Consider the following 5,665-nt stretch of genomic DNA (forward strand, 5'->3'; position numbering starts at 1 on the left):
GAACATAGGGGCACATATATTCTTTCTGATTGGTGTTTTGGGGTTTGGGAACATAATCCAGAAGTGGAATTGCTGGGTCAAACTGAAGTTCCCTTTTTAATTTTTTGAGGAAATTCCATATTGTTTTCCATAGTGGCTGTACCAATCTGAATTCCCACCAGCTGTGAACTAGTGTTCCTTTTTCTCCACATCCTCACCAGCACTTGTTTGTTGACTTTTTGATGATAGTCATTCTGACAGGTGTGAGCTGATATCTCATTGTGGTTTTAATTTGCATTTCTCTGATGATTAGTGGCTTTGAGCATTTTTTCATGTGTCTCTTGGACTTTTGTATGTCCTCTTTAGAGAAATGTCTATTCAGGACTTTTGCCCATTTTTTATTGGATTGTTTGTCTTCCTTTTGTCTATATTAGCCCCTTATAAGATGTATCATTGGCAAATATGTTCTCCCATCCAGTAGGTTGTCTTTGCATTTTGTTGATGGTTTCCTTTGTGGGGCAGAAGCTTTTTAGCTTGATGTAGTCCTATTTGTTTATCTTTTCCTCTGTTTCAATTGCCTTCAGAGGCATATTGGCAAAGGGTTTTTCTAACCTTACATTTAAGTCTTTTATCCATTTTGAGTTTATTCTTATGTATGGTGTAAGTTGGTGGTCTAATTTAATGTTCTTGCATGTGTCTGTCCAGTTTTTCCAACACCATTTGTTAAAGAGGCTGTCTTTACTCCATTGTATGTCCTTGCCTCCTTTGTCAAATATTAATTGACTGTAATGGTGTGGGTCCATTTCTGGAGTCTCTGTTCTGATCCATAAAAGGCTACTATGCAAATTTTCCCTATGGGCGGGAGTTCAACAGGCCAGGAGTTAGATGTGCGCTGACCACCAGGGGGCGGCGCAGAGCATGGTGGGCATTGGCAACGGGGGAGGTGGCCAGGGAAAAAGGAGCGCCCCGCCCCATGGCTGGCAGCAGCTAGGGACCCTACCCATGCATGATTTTCGTGCACTGGGCCTCTAGTTAGTAATAACAAACTACAACGTTCGCTAATGACTGGTTACTATAATCGTTTTGCATTCATTACCCTTATGCACCTTATGCACAGGCACACTATTTCTCTCCACTATACTAGCAGTGAACATTTTAGCAGCTGATTGCTATGTCATTAGTCTTGTACTGATGTGTTTGGTGTGCACAACAGGAAATATTTCACTTTTGGAGAACAAGAAAAATAAGTTTATTTGTGTTATGCTTATTAATTTGTGCAGTTATTCAGTGACTGGCAAGTTAATGTTCAAGAAAAAGTATTAATTTTTATTAAAATGTTCTATTATTTTATGTTAACTACTACTAATTTATTTCAGCCCTTTGTATTCAGCATGTCTCTATTAAAATAAACCTACATTTTTACAAAAATTGAAGCTTTTGTTTTTTTGTGGCCCACATAAATTTAAACCTTGTTTATTTGGCCCGTGTTAGCCTTTGAGATTGACATGCTTGGACTATAGGATAGTTAAGGTTATGTGCTCTCTTGAGTGTAGTTATACTTCCCAGGGATCTAAAGAAGAAACATTTCAAAGATGTGCTAACTTATATGCACAAAAACAATGAACAGGGCTTGCTTATGGCAAAGATAAATGTTTTGCTATTCTGTTTGGGACATGAATACCCACCATGACCTGCCCAGTTAGGAATTGATGATCAGATCAAATCACCATGTGAAGTTACTTTTCTTTCTTTTTAAAAACATATTTTTATTGATTTCAGAGAGGAGGGGAGAGGGAGAGAGAGATAGAAACTTCAATGTTGAGAGAGAATCATTGATCAGATGCCTCCTTCCTGCCTCACACTGGGGATTGAGCCTGCAATCCATAAACATATTGCTGTAAGAGATGTTTGATATTTTGCTACCTATGCCTTCTTCTATGATTTTTATAGTTTCCTGACTTACATTCAGATGTTTTATCTATTTTTGGGTTTATTCTTGTGTATGATATAAGTTGGTGGTCAAATTTCATTTTTTTTGCATTTTTTCTGCCCAATTTTCCTAACACCATTTATTGAAGATACTGTCTTGACTCCATTATATGCTCTTGCCTCCTTTGTCAAATATTAATTGAGTATAATGGCTTTGGTCAATTTCTGGAGTCTCTATTCTGTTCCATTGATCTATATGCCTCTTCTTGTGCCAGTACCAGGTTGTTCTGATTTCTGTGGCTTTGTAGTATAACTTGAAATTTGGTATTGTGATTCCTCCAACTTTGTTTTTCTTTCTCAAAATTCCTGTGGCTATTCGGGGTCGTTTTTGGTTCCATATAAATTTTTGGAGTATTTGTTCTAGATCTGTGAAATGTACTGTTGGTATTTTAATAGGGATTGTGTTGAATCTGTAGATTGCTTTGCGTAGTGTGGACATTTCAATGATGTTGATTTTACCAATTCATGAACACAGTATAATCTTCCACTTGTTTATATCTTCTTTTATTTATTTTTTCAACGTCCTGGAGTTTTCCAAATACAGGTCTTTGTTTCCTTGGTTAAGTATATTCTTAAGTATCTTAAATTTTTTTGTTGCAGTGGTAAATGGGATTTCTTGTTTAGTTTCTTTTTCTGAGAATTCATTATTGGTGCATAAAAAAGCCATCTGTTTGGGGGTGTTGATTTTGTATCCTGCTACATTGCCAAATTCATTTATTAAGTCTAATAATTTTTTTGGTGGAGTCTTTAGGGTTTTCTATGTACAATAACATGTTATCTGCAAATAATGAGAGTTTTACTTCCTCCTTTCCAATTTGGATGTCTTTTATTTCTTCTTCTTGTCTGATTGCTGTGGCTAGGACTCCTAGTATTATGTTGTATAAGAGTGGTGAAAACAGACATTCCTGTCTTGTTCCTGTTCTTAGGTGAAATGGTTTTAGTCTTTGCCCATTGAGTATGATGTTCTTTGTAGGTTAGTTATATATGGCCTTTAACATGTTGAGATATGCTCCCTCTATTCCCACTTTGCTGAGAGTGTTTATAAAAAAATGGGTATTGGATTTTGTCTAATGCTTTTTCCATACCTAATGATATGATCATCTGATTTTTGTCTTTCAATTTGTTTATGTGATGTATCATCTTAATTGATTTGCAAATATTGTACCAGTCTTGCATCCCTGGAATAAATCCCACTTGGTAATGGTGTATGACCTTTTTACTATATTGCTGGATCCTATTTGCTAATATTTTGTTGAGGATTTCAGCATCTATGTTCATCAGGGATATTGGCCTGTAATTCTCTTTCTTTATAGTGTCTTTATCTGGTTTTGGAATTAGGCTAAGGCTGGCCTCATAAAAAGAGCTTAGAAGTGTTCCTTCCTCTTGGATTTTTTGAAATATTTTGAAGAGGATAAGTGTTAGTTCTTTTTTTGAATGTTTGATAAAGCTACCCTGTGAAGCCATCTGGACCTGGGCTTTTGTTTGTTGGGAGTTTATTATTTAATGCTTCTATTTCATCTGTTGTTATTGGCCTATTCAGGTTTTCTGATTCTTCCTGATTCATTTTTGAGGGATTATATTTTTCTAGGAATTTGTCCATTTCATCTACATATTCCAGCCTCTTGGCACATAGTTGTTCATAGTATTTCCTTACAATCATTTGTATTTCTCCACTTTCATTTCTGATTTTATTTATTTGGGTCCTTTCTCTTTGTTTCTTGATGAGTCTGCCTAACGGTTCATCAATTTTGTTTATCCTTTCAAAGAAAACAGCTCTTAGTTTCATTGACTTTTTGTATTTTTTTTAGTCTCTATGTCATTTATTTCTGCTGTAATCTTTATTATTTCCTTCCTTATACTTACTCTGGCCTTTTCTTGTTGTTCTCTTTCTAGTTCCTTAAATTTTAGGGTTAAATATTTTATTCTTGATTTCTCTTGTTTCTTGAGGTAGGCCTTTAGTGCTATGAACATCCATCTCAGAACTGCTTTTGCTATGTCCTATAGATTTTGGGTTGTTGTGCGTGCATTTTTATTTGTTTCCAGGAAGTTTTTTATTTCTTTCTTGATCTCCTTGGTAATCCATTCATCTATAATAATAAAAGGGTAATATGCAAATCAATCAAACGGCCGAACAGCAAACAACCATCCAGATGACCTTCTGGATGAAGCTGGGGCTGCAAAAGCCTACTCTTGCACGAATTTCATGCATCAGGCCTCTAGTTTGCCGGGGTCCAACCCCAGCAGGTCCAGGGGTCCCCAAAGGTGTGGACGGAGTCGGCGAAGAAGGAAAGACTCAGAGGCAGCGTTCAGTTGATCCCATGTTCTCTCGCTAGGTTCTCCAGCCAGGTTCGGGTTAGGTTCTCCAGCCAGGTTCTGTAACCATGTTCTGTAGCTGGGTTCTTCAGCCAGGTTCTGTCTAGGTTCTCCAACCAAGTTCTGTAGCCAGGTTCTGTCCAGGATCTTTTGCCATGTTCTCTCCAGCGAAGTTCTTCTGTCTCTAGGTTCTGTGTAGGTTCTGTCTTCTAAGTTCTGTGTCTCGGGTCTGTCTCTCGGTTCTGCCTCTCTAGGTTGTGTCTCCTAAGTTCTGTCTTCTAGGTTCTGAGTTCTAAGTTCTGTGTTCTAAGTTCTGTCTGTAAGTTCTGTCTCCTGTTGTCTTGTTGCATCTGTATTTATACCAGTTGATTCTAATCCTATCAATCTCTATTCCAAAGGTTAGGGCGTTTCTTATCTCCATTCCAGGGAGTAAAGATTATGTAGCTTAAGCATGATTGTTCGTAGTTAAAGAGATTAATTACCAGCCTGGCACTTAGTGAAGGAGTTTTATTCCCTCCCTAACTTCAGGGGAAAATCTCTACCTGGGGAAACAACCTTTCTTGGAGAGGTGACCTTGATTAAAACACAGTGCCAAGAAGGTGAGCAAATATATTAAGAACAGTATGCCATATATGCCAGGTCCCTTGAAACAGCAAGGATGGACCGGCTCCCGGCACTAGTTGTTTAATAACATGCTATTTAGCCACCATGTATTTGAATGTCTCTGAGTGTTTTTACTGTAGTTGATTTCTAATTTTATTCCATTGTGATCTGAGAAAATGCTTGATATGATTTCAATCTTCTTGAACTTGTAGAGACTTGTTTTGTGTCCTAACATGTGGTCTAAATTTATGAATGATCTATGTGCACTTGAGAAGAATGTATATTCTGCCCCCTTTGCGGTGAAATGTCAATTAAATCTATCTGATCCAGTTTGTCCTTTAGAGTCTCTGTTTCCTTGTTAAGATTTTGTCTGGAAGACCTATCCAGTTTAGTCAGAAGAGTGTTAAAGTCCCCTACTATGACTGTATTGCTGTTGATCTCTCTTAAGGTCCTCTAGAAGTTTTTTTTATATATTTGGATGCTTCTATATTGAGTGCATATATGTTTACCAGGGTTATATCTTCTTATTGGATTGATCCCTTTGGTATTATGTAGTGACCTTTGTTGTCTCTTGTGATGGCCTTTATTTTGAAGTTCATTTTGTCAGATATGAGTATTACTACCCCAGCTTCTCATTTCTATTTGCCTGAAAATTTTTTTCCATCCCTTCACTCTCATCCTGTATGAGTCTTTTGGTCTGAGTTGGGTCTCTTATAGACAGGATATAATTGGGTCATGTTTTTGTATCCATTCAGCTACCCTATGTCTTTTTTAAAATATA

This window comes from Myotis davidii, unplaced genomic scaffold (assembly GCF_000327345.1).
Source record: "Myotis davidii unplaced genomic scaffold, ASM32734v1 scaffold310, whole genome shotgun sequence".
Taxonomy (NCBI): Eukaryota; Metazoa; Chordata; class Mammalia; order Chiroptera; family Vespertilionidae; genus Myotis; species Myotis davidii.